This window comes from Acinonyx jubatus, chromosome C2, assembly GCF_027475565.1.
Source record: "Acinonyx jubatus isolate Ajub_Pintada_27869175 chromosome C2, VMU_Ajub_asm_v1.0, whole genome shotgun sequence".
In the NCBI taxonomy this organism is placed as follows: domain Eukaryota; kingdom Metazoa; phylum Chordata; class Mammalia; order Carnivora; family Felidae; genus Acinonyx; species Acinonyx jubatus.
Genome location: NC_069384.1, coordinates 155,856,078 through 155,868,208, shown reverse-complemented (window position 1 = coordinate 155,868,208; position 12,131 = coordinate 155,856,078). Strand labels below are relative to the sequence as shown.

The 12,131-nt window shown below is 39.1% G+C and overlaps 1 pseudogene; it reads left to right on the top strand.

Moving 5' to 3' along the window:
- Window positions 1–4,893: 4,893 nt before the first annotated feature.
- On the top strand, window positions 4,894–6,230 carry LOC113594098 (voltage-dependent anion-selective channel protein 2-like; annotated as a pseudogene).
- The last annotated feature ends 5,901 nt before the right edge of the window (window positions 6,231–12,131 follow it).

Sequence of the window (12,131 nt, the reverse complement as noted above, 5' to 3'; positions counted from 1 at the left end):
CTCTCCTTATGTCTTTTGCATTTGCTGTCCCCCTGCCTGGAATGTTCCTTCCCACCAGAATCTATATGCTCCATTCCCTAATTTCCTTCAGGCTTCTGCTCAAATGTTGCTACAAAGAGAGACCTTCCCCTGACCACTGTCAGATAAAAAAGAAATCTGGACTTCACAAGGGGAGTTGAATAGCTGCTCCCCCTTCAGGTAGGACAGTGCTCTGCAGTTTGCCACAGTCTCCACTATTCCCTACTGTCCTCAGACAATTTTGTTTGTTTATGCTCCTGTCTGGCCCCTGTCAACGTTGCAGTTTTACTCTAAAGTTATACATTTCAGTTTACAGGATATTTGCAACCCCACCATCTGGCTGCTCAAAAATCATTACACCATATCCCTTTCTTATTATTAATACCCTACTCTGTTCTCCACATCACCCTCTGCAAACCTTCTCCATCTTCTCAAGCCTTCAGTTCTACACTCTCGGCTCCACAGGTGAAACTGTCTCCTTTTCTGGGGTGTTCTTAGTCATTCTGAGATTCCAGTTCCCTCTGTATCAGTAAATCTCTGTATTTACCTGTTCCCTCTCTTGAAGGAAATAAACAAAGACAAAACCAAATGAGAAAAACAAAGTCTACTTGGGTGTCAGTTACCATTGCAGACACTGAAAGGCAAGCAGAGCAGGGGGAAAGCTTGTTAGTTAAAACAAGTGAAAAGCTTCAGGCATGCCCTGGTTAGAGGCTATTGGCCTGGGGAAATTACACGTGGGCTATCAATATGATAGGTTAGGGATGCATATTTGGCTTTCTCTGATTTGTCCTAAGCTGGAAACAGGGACAAAAATTAGGGAAGCTGTCAGTTATTAATCAAGTATTAGCCACTTCGGTTTGATTGTTACAGAAGTAATTAACTTCCTGGATTGTTACTAGAGATAGCAATCTGACTTCTTACAAGTCTAACTGATAGCAGACTGGCTTCCTGGGCCATTTATTGTACATAAGGTGATTAATTTCTTGGGCAGGTTGCTGTAGATTGGGGAGTCAGACTTTTATTTCTATAGATCATCTGGCCATTGTCTGTTTGTATATTTATTCTCTCATTTTTTTTTCTACTGCTGCACAGAAAGAGCATCCCTCTATTTGTCAAGGCTAACTCTTTCAGTGATGATCTCAACATTTTATGGCTGTGCTAACGAAGTTTTCCCATACCTTTCTTCTTTTTACCTGCCAGATGCGTCTGGGTCCAATTATTCACACCCTTTCTCCTTAGTTCTTTGAAAATTGGTTTCCTTCTCAGATACTCAAATGAAGCTTTAATTTCAAATGAGATTATAGGTTTAAAACAAACTGACAGCACAAGCATCACAAAATCCATAAAAGTTACATAACATCATTATCATGTGTATAATTTCTGTACTGTTATATGTTGTATATGTCTATATTATTACAACTTTTCTCTTAACTTTTTTGGCTACATACTCTTTGATTACATCTTCACTTGATAATAGTTTTGTAATATTTTTCTATGGAGAGAATAAACAATCTGGTCTTTCTTCCAGGATAGTCAACTGAAATTTGTTCATAAGTGGTAGTTTGGAAATATAAACATGTGTCTTTATACTGCCATACTTTCTGTTACAAAGCAACACTTTGCTACAGGTTTGTGCCCAGAACACACAGGAGTCCTGATAAATTTTACCTCGTGTGATTAGCATTTGAGAGGATGAATATACACATTCACAATGATATATAAAAATGGTGATATATAAAAATAGAACTCTGACCCACAATCTCCAGCAACCAGCCCAGGAAACCAAAACATTATCTACAGTAAGTAGCTCAGGAAGCTAGCTTACTATCTGTAACTCAGACTTGTAGGAATTCAGAGCATTATCTCTAACAACTGATCCAGGAAGCCAAACAACAACCTCTGTACCAATTGATCCCAAATGACCAGAATTTGAATAAAATCTGACAGCTTTCTTAATTTTTGCTTCCAACATAGGATCAATCAGAGAAAGCCAAATTTGACCCTTAACTAATCATATAGGACACGGTACTCCTAGTTAGCCCACCGTCAGCTTTTTTATGCCAACAGCCTCCAGTCAGGGCACACGTGAAGCTTTCCTTTTTTTCCACTAGAAAACTTTTCCACTCCTCTGCTTGTCTTTGGGCCTCTGCCAAAGGCAGAGTGATGGTGGTTGACTTCATTGTTATAGCAAGCTCTGAATAAATATACTTTGCTTATTCTCATTTGGTTGGTCTTAATTTATTTCTACACATCAAAAAAGAGAGAAATGAATGTCTAAAGAATTTATAATTACATATGCTGCATTACCTTGTGTATTAAACAAGAAAGATCTTCCATTTTAACTGATCACTGATGAGAACTCAGTCCTCTGTTTGTAATAAACTTTGGACCCTGTTTATTCTAAATCTTATTTTTCCTCCACCGCCCATTTACTTCTGTGGTGGGAGTTGCAGACCACTTTCATATCCTGATACAAAGTCTGGTCCATAGGCCCCCACACTGGGTTCAATGCACAGCAGAAGAAATCATTCCTAGTTCAGCAGAGAAACAGTAACTTAACTACACATTGGAGTGCAGGGATCTTCATCATTATATCCCACAAATCCCAAACTAACTATATCCCCGACTCAAATTCTCCTTAGCCACAATTAAAGAGGGTACAGCGAAAATGTCCTGTGGTACAGGCAGATTTCTGTTACAGCAGGAAAGTGATGGGAATGTTCAGACTGATATGGAGGATCTTCTTGATGGACCATTTATTTTAGAGGGCATAGCAGATTGAGAATGGGGTCAGAGTTGGGACATGCAGAGTCTGAGGGATAACTAGGGAGTCTTCATCTTTCTTCAGTGATTTTCATATCAGGATACAGTCCAGGTAAGGGATCATCATAGTTGCTTCTATATCATCCTGTACTAATAATGTTAATGAATCTACAAGGCACTCTTCTAAATAACATTGTTACTAGCCTATTTTACAGATGAGGAAACTCAAGCACATAGCACTTAAGTGATATTCTCAAGTCCTATAGGCTTGACACCTCCAAAGTCTACATGTTTATTTGCCCTTGGCACTGATGTTCTGTTGGAATCTCCTGGTTTTGTCTCCATTCTTTCTTTGTACTAGTTTCTATTGCTGTTGTCACAAATTACCACAAATTTAGTGGCTTAGGACAACACAAATTTGTCTTGCAGTTCTGGAGGTCAAAAGCCAGAAATGGGTCTTACTGGCTAAAATCAGGGTGTCAGGCAAGACTGAGTTCCTATCTAAAGGCTCTAGGAGAGAATCTATTTTATTGCCTCATCCAGAGGCTGCCTGCATTCCTTGCTTGTGGCCTCTCCCACCTTCAAGGTCAGAAATGCCTGGTCAAGTCTTTTCACATCAATCATTCTGGCACTCCATCTTCCACATTTAGAGACCCTTGCAATTACATTAGTGTGGATCTTGGTGAAAGGATGTGTTTGGTGAGAGCTGGTGCTTTGCTGAATCCTGTCCCTTTCCCTCCATTAGAAGGAGATATTTTTTGACATAAGCCCAGCAAGGGTGGCTTCCAAGAAACCAGTTGGAAATTTGACCAGGATTCCATCCAGTTGGGAGACCCAGATCTGGAACCTGACCCATTTGTGGAGTTATTTCTAGAGAATGTATTGTAAGCCCCGGGAAAGTAAATGGGGTAATTGCTGAAACATCAGCAATGTTCTGGTCTCAAGGCTGTCAAACGCGATAGCACTATGAGATCCAGAGCCCCATGATCTCCCAGGAGCCAGGCAGGGAGCAGACCCACTGTAATTACCTAGTAGTTCTTGAAACTGCCCATCTTCCCTGCATGCTTTCACGTAAACACCAGATGTGTGTTTGGTCTATGTCTGGAGGCTCTTTGTGTTTTCCTCCCATGCTTTAACATTCTTTGATGTTTACACCTGGTGAACATGAAATAAAGACTATGTGCAGTTTTCTGTGGCTACTATTTCCCTGGCAGACACAGCCCTGCATGTCCACTCAGTCTCAGTGTCTGAGAACTTTTTCTTCAGTGCATGGCTACACCTATTCTTCACAAAGCTAAAATGAACCATGGATGGGGTCTGACTCCCTTCTACCAAAGGAAATCTGTAGTGGGTAAGAACTGGCTTTCCATCTTGGTAGTGAAGCCAGCAGGCTGGCCAGGTTGAGAGGATCTGCACTCCTAGAACTAGTCAAGGCAAGAGACCTGACAGCATCCACCATACACCAGATGTGGACCATGCAGGAGAAGCTGACACAAGGTCCTGGCCAGTGGGACTGGCTGGTAGTATGAGGTGACCTTAAGAGGAGAATGCTAGGTGATCTATCTTTAGGTGCTAAAGATAGAATTTCAAGGACCATCTGGAATATAGATGCACCTTCTCAGATTGAGGGATAAGAGGAGTCTCTGAGGAAGTCATGAGAGATGGTTTTGACCACAACCCATCCCATCTCAGGCCTAGCTTCTCTCTGAAACTACTAGTAAGGGGGAGACAAAGGAGGCCAGGAAAAGCATTGAGCTTAGAAAGAGGGGCAAGGAGAAGGATGATCCCTTTTTCCTACTGGAAACTTCCATCTGGAAGCAGGAATGAACTTAGAGGGGAGATAACCTAATGCCATTCCAACTGACAATCAAAGTTAGAGTTTGACCATCACATGACATTTTAATTTCTTTATTTGAGACTATCTATGGCTAAAAGCAACATAGGACTATCTGTGAGTAACCAGAATTTTCAGTCTGCCCAAGTCTTCATCCAGGCTCTGGAGAATACTATTCCTCACTGCAGAAAGTTTAGAGCATCAGAGAAAGACAAACATGAAGTTTCATTTTGGTTCCACACCTCTGTAATGCTTGCTCAATGTACAAATTATGCATTTGTTATAAAATAACTACAGTTTGAGTCCTACACATCTGCCTCCAGCTGCGATAGCTGCAGCCTGACTCTGAGTGAGCCCAGTGGCCTTAGCTGTGAGTGGAACAGCAGCAGCAGCCCCCCTCAGGAGACCACCAGATCTGTGGCCTTGCCATGGTGACCTACGGATGCAGCCAATATGTATTCCTCCATCATCAGCTGACCTTGGCAAAGCTGCTAGAAATATTTTCAACAGAGGATTTGGTTTTGGGTTGATGAAACTGGACGTGAAAACAAAGTCATGCAGTGGTGTGGAGTTCTCAACATCTAATACAGACACTGGGAAAGTTACTGGAACTGTGGAGACCAAATATAAATGCTGTGAAATTTTTCACAGAAAAATGGAACACTGGCAACAGTGTGGGAATAGAAATCACAATTGAAGACTGGATTTGTCAAGGTTTGAAACTAACATTTGATATTACATTTTCATCAAACATGGGTAAGAATAGTGGTAAAATCAAGTCTTCTTATAAGAGGGAGTGTGTAAACCTTGGTTGTGAGGTTGAATTTGATCTTGCTGGATGTGCAAGTCATGGTTCAGCTGTCTTTGGTTATGAGAGCTGGCTTGCTGGGTACCAGATGACCTTTGACAGTGTCAGATCAAAGCTGACAACAATTAACTTTGCAGTGGGATGCAGGACTGGGGATTTCCATTTACACATTAATGTCAATGATAGGACAGAATTTGGAATATCAATTAATCAGAAAGTATGTGAAGATCTTGACACTTCAGTAAACCTTGCTTGGACGTGAGGTACTGACTGCACTCACTTTGGCATTGCAGCCAAATATCAGTTGGATCTCACTGTTTCTATCTCTGCAAAAGTCAACAACTCTAGTTTAATTGCAATGGACTACACCCAGACTCAGGCCTGTCTGCTCTGGTAGATGAGAAGAGCATTCATGCTGGAGGCCACAAACCTGGCCTTGCCCTGGAATTGGAGGCTTTATACAGCTGAAAGAAACCACTGGGAATGGATATCAGAAGATTTGGCCTTAATATATTTCCAAATTGACCAGCAATTTTGAAGGTGATCAAAACAACGGATGATCTAAACAAGAGCTGTATTTTAAATATTTAGACAGCTGTTAGTTGGTTTCTAATTGAATTGGTTATCATCTAGTTACCAATGCTGTAGTCATGCAGTCACCTACACATTATTTAAATGTACAGCAAAACCTTGGATTGCGAGTAACTTGTCCTATGAGTGTTCTGCAAGATGAGCAAACATTTCTAATAAATTTTAACTTGATAAATGAGCGATATCTTGCAATACGAGTGGTACGTGATGCTAAATGTCACATGATCACAATTAGCCGATGGTCCCCCCGCTCTCTCTGGGATTGTGGGTGATTGGCTCCCATGCCTGTATGCTTGGTCTCAGGCCATGGTGTTTGGCAGAAATCAGTGAATTTTCAGAAAATCGGAAGGTGTCCACAACTGGCACTAGTGTGTTTTTTGTCACTTCAAGGCACCTATGGACAGTCCTTTTCTTTTCCATACAAGAATAAGCTTAGGAATGCTTTGATTCATTCTAGATCATTGGATAGGTTCCTTGTTAAAGTTGCACAAAAAGATTCCATTGAGCCAATAGATAGCAGTGATCCTGTTAGTGACAGTGCAAGTCATCCTATACAATAACGCTCCTCTCTCTTGTATCCCTCACACCAGTCACGAAGGTTTTCAAAGGTAATTGCAGGTTAATTTATTTTTCTTTATATTTTATATTTTCTTAATTATTTTGTATTATATTATAGTATTGTGATCATTTTCATATGATTAATTTCGAGTTTTGAACAAATCATCTGAGTTTCCATTGTTTCTTTTTTTTTTTAATATAATTTATTGTCAAGTTGGCTAACATACAGGGTATGCAGTGTTCTCTTGGCTTCAGGAATAGATTCCCATGGTTCATTACTTACATACAACACCCAGCGCTCAACCCAACAAGTGTTCTCTTCAATGACCACCACCCATTTTCCCATCCCCCCGTCCCCTTCCAAAGCTCAGTTTGTTCTGTTTTTAAGAGTCTCTTATGGTTTGCCTCCCTCTCTGTTTGAAACTATTTATTTTTCCCTTCCTTTCCACCGTGGTCTTCTGTTAAGTTTCTCAAATTCCACATATGAGTGAGAACATATGATATCTGTCTTTCTCTGAATGAATTATTTCCTTAGCATAATACTCTCCCGTTCCATCCATGTTGTTGCAAATGTCAAGATTTCATTCTTTCTCATTGCCAAGTAGTATTCCATTACACACACACACACACACACACACACACACACACACACACCACTGTTTCTTTATCCATTCATCAATTGATGGACATTTGGGCTTTTTCCATAATTTGGCTATCATTGATAGCACTGCTATAAATATTGGGGTATATGTGGCCCTATGAATCAGGACTCCTGTGTCCTTTGAATAAATTCCTAGACATGCTATTGCTGAGTAAGGTAGTTCTATTTTTAATTTTTTGAGGAACCTCCATACTGTTTTCCAGAGTGGCTGCACCAGTTTCCATTCCCACCAACAGCCCAGGAGGATGCCCATTTCTACACTTCCTCGCTAACATCTGTTGTTTCCTGAGTTGTTCATTTTAGCTACTCTGACCAGTGTGAGGTGGTATCGCAGCGTGGCTTTGATTTGTATTTCCCTGATGATGAGTGATGTTGAATATCTTTTCATGTGTCTGTTGGCCATCTGGATGTCTTCTTTGGAAAAGTATCTATTCATGTCTTCTGCCCATTTCTTTACTGGATTATTTGTTTTTTGGGTGTTGAGTTTGGCAAGTTCTTTATAGACTTTGGATACTAACCCTTGATCAGATATGTCGTTAGTCTTCTCCCATTCCATTGGCTGCCTTTTAGTTTTATTTATTGTTTCCTTTGCTGTGCAGAAGCTTTTTATCTTGATGAAATCCCAATAGTTCATTTTTGCTTTTATTTCCCTTGCCTTCAGAGTCGTGTCAAGTAAGAAGTTGCTGTGGCTGAAGTCAAACAGATTGCTGCCTGTTTTCTCCTCTAGGATTTGGATGGTTTCCTGTCTCACATTTAGGTCTTTCATCCATTTTGAGTTTATTTTTGTGTATGGTGTAAGAGAGTGGTCCAGTTTCATTCTTCTGCATGTTGCTGTCCAGTTCTCCCAACATCCTATGCTAAAGAGACTGTCTTTTTTCCATTGGATATTCTTTCCTGCTTTGTCAAAGATGAGTTGGCCATACATCTCTGGGTCTATTTCTGGGTTCTTTATTCTGTTCCATTGATCTTAGTGGATTTTTTTTGTGCCACTACCATACTGTCTTGATGATTACACCTTTGTAGTAGAGGCTAAAGTCTAAGATTGTGATTTTCTTTGGTTTTTCTTTTTCTCTGGTTTTCTTTTTCAACATTACTTTGGCTATTCAGGGTCTTTTGTGGTTCCATATAAATTTTAGGATTGTTTGTCTAGCTCTGAGAAGAATGCCAGTGCAATCTGGATTGGCATTACATTGAATGTGTACATTGCTTTGGGTAGTATTGACATTTTAAACAATATTTGTTCTTCCAGTCCATGAGCATGGAATGTTTTTCCATTTCTTTGTGTCTTCTCCATTTTTTTTCATAAGTTTTCTATAGTTTTCAGCATACACATCTTTTACCTCTTAGGTTAGGTTTATTCCTAGGTATTTTATGGTTCTTGGTGCACTTGAAAATGGAATTGATTCTTTGATTTCTCTTTCTGCAGTTTCATTATCAGTGTATAGAAATGCAACCGTTTTCTATATAAAATCGGTTTTATATCCTGCAACTTTGCTGAATTCACATATCAGTTCTAGCAGTTTTTGGGTGGAGTCTTTTGGGTTTTCTATGTAGAGTATCATGTCATCTGCAAAAAGTGAAAATTTGACTTTTTCTTCACCAATTTAGATGCCTTTTCTTTCATTTTGTTTTCTGATTACTGAGGCTAGGACTTCCAGTACTATGTTGAACAAAGTGGTGAGAGTGAACATCCCTGTCATGTTCCTGAACTTAGGAGAAATCTCTTAGTTTTTCTTCACTGAGGATGATATTAGCTGTGGGCCTTTCATATATGGCTTTTATAAAGTTAAGGTATGTTTCTTCTATCCCAGCTTTCTTGAAGGTTTTTATTAAGAAAGATGCTGTATTTTGTCGAAAGTTTTTCTGTGTCTATTGAGAGGATCATATGGTTCTTATCTTTTCTTCTATTAATGTGATGTATCTATCACATTGATTGATTTGCAAATATTGAACCAGCCCTGCAGCTCAGGAATAAATCCCACTTGATCATGGTGAATAATTTCTTTAGTGTATTGTTGGATCCGGTTGGCTACTATCTTGTTGAGAATTTTTGTGCCCATGTTCTTCAGGGATATTGGCCTGTAATTCTCCTTTTTAGTGGTGTCTCTGTCTGGTTTAGGAATCAAGGTAATGCTGGATTCATAGAGTGAGTGGGGAAGCCTTCCTTCCATTTTTATTTTTTGGAACAGCTTGAGAAGATAGGTATTAACTCTTCTTTAAATGTCTGGTAGAATTCCCCTGGGAAGCCATCTGGCCCAGGACTCTTCTTTTTTGGGAGATTTTTGATAACTGATTCAATTTCTTTGCCGGTTAGGGGTCTGTTCAAATTTTCTATTTCTTCCTGTTTGAGTTTTGGTATTGTGTGGGTGTCTAGGAATTTCCCCATTTCTTCCAGGTTGTCCAAATTTTGGCATATAATTTTTCATAGTATTCTGTAATAATTGTCTGTATTTCTATGGTGTTGGTTGCAATCTCCCCTCTTTCATTTGTGATGTTACCTATTTGGGTTCTCTCTCTTTTCTTTTTGGGAAATCTGGCTAGGGGGTTATCAATTTTATTTCGTTCTTTCAAAAAACCAGTTCTTAGATTCATTGATTTGTTCTACTGTTTTTTTATTCTATATTGTTTATTTCTGCTTTAATCTTTATTATTTCTCTTCTTCTGTTAGATAGCTCTTCTTCTGTTCTGCTTCTAGTTCCTTTAAGTGTGAGGTTAGGTTTTGTATTCAGGATTTTTCTTGTTTCTTGAGATAGGCCTGGATTGCAATGTATTTTCCTCTTAAGACTGCCTTGGTGCATCCCAAAGGGTTTGGACTGTCGTGTCTTCATTTTCATTTGCTTCCATATGTTTTAAAATTTCTTCCTTAATTGCCTGGTTTACCTAGTCATTCTTTAGTAGGATATTCTTTAACCTCCATGCATTTAGAAGTTTTCCAAACTTTTTCTTCTGGTTGATTTCAAGTTTCATAGCATTGCTATCTGAAAATATGCATGGTATGATCTCAATTCTTTTATATTTATTCAGGGCTGTTTTGTGACACAGTATGTGATCTATTTTGCAGAATGTTCCCTGTGCACTCGAGAAGAATGTGTATTCTTCTGCTTTTGGTTGAAAAGTTTTGAATATATCTGTCAAGTCCATCTGGTCCTTGTATCATACAAGGCCATCATATATAGATGATCTGTCCATTGTTGTAAGTGGAGTATTAAAGTCACCAACAATTACCATATTTTTATCAATAAGATTGCTTATGTTTGTGATTGATTGATTTATATGTTTAGGTATTTTCAAGTTGGGGGCATAAACATTTATAATTGTTAGCTCTTCTTGATGCATAGACCCCATAATTATGATATAATGCCTTTCTTCATCTCTTGTTACAGTCTTTAGTTTAAAATCTAGTTTGTCTGATATAAGTATGGCTACTCCAGCTTTCTTTTGACTTCCAGAAGCATGATAGATGGTTCTCCATCTCCTCACTTTCCGTCTGAAGGTGTTCTCAGGTCTAAGATGAGTCTCTTGTAGACAGCATATGGATAGATCTTGGTTTTTTATCCATTCTGATACCCTATGTCTTTTGATTGGGGCATTTAATCCATTTATATTCAGAGTGATTGAAAGATATGGATTTAGTGTCATTGTGCTATCTGTAGGTTTTGTACTTGTAGTGGTGTCTTTGGTCCTTTGTAGTCTTTGTAGCATTCCACTCACAGAGTCCCCCTTAGGATCTCCTGCAGGGCTGGTTTAGTGGTCATGAACTCCTTCAGTTTTTGTTTGTCTGGGAAAGCCTTTATCTCTCCTTCTATTCTGAATGACAGTCTTGCTGGACAAAGGATTCTTGGCTGCATATTTTTCCTATTCAGCACATTGAATATTTCCTGCCACTCCCTTCTGGCCTGCCCAGTTTCTGTGGACAGGTCTGCTACTACCCTTGTGTGTCTGCCCTTGTAGATTAAGGCCCATTTGTCCCTAGTTGCTTTCAGAATTCTCTCCTTATCTTTGTATTTTTCCAGTTTCACTATGATATGCCATGGTGAAGATCTGTTCTTGTTGATTCTGAAGGGAGTTTTCTGTGTCTTCTGGACTTAGATGTCTGCTTCCTTCCCCAATTAGGGAAGTTCTCAGCTGTAATTTGTTCAAATAAACCTTCTGCCCCTTTCTCTCTCTTCTTCTTCTGGAACTCCTATGATACAGATATTATTATGTTTAATTGAATCACTTAGGACTCTAATTCTCCCCTCATAGTCTAGTATTTTCCTCTCTGTCTTTTTTTAGCTTCATCATTTCCCACAATTTTATCTTCTATTTCACTTATTCTCCTCTCTGCTTCCTCCAACCTTGCTGTCATTGCATCTAGTTTATTTTGCATCTCATTTACAACATCTCTTAATGCATCATGACTATTTCTTAGGTCCTTGATCTCTGTAACTATAGATTCTCTGCTGTCTTCTATGCTTTTTTTCAAGCCCAGCTATTAGTCTTATGATATTATCCTAAATTCTTGTTCAGATATATTATTTATACCTGTTTTGAGCAATTCTCTGGCTGTCATTTCTTCCTGGAATTTCTTTTGAAAAGAATTCTTCTGTTCTGTCATTTTGGTTAGTTTTCTGTCTTTTACATGTTTTAATAGTTTGTTATGTGTCCTGAACCTGTGAGTACTACTATATTAAAAAGTGGTCATACACTTTCCAGAGCCTGGCCCTTAAGGAGGTATTTTTGGAGTGAGTTTCATGGTCTCTGTTGTGACTCTGGTTCCTTTATCTTCCTACTCATAGTGGTGGTTTGGACCTTCCAGCTGATGTGCTTTGATTTGTTCATTGAAATAACCCTGGAAAATTTTAAGAAAGGGGAGTGGTGGTGGAAGGAGCCTTATCCCATAGGAAAGAGAAGTGATG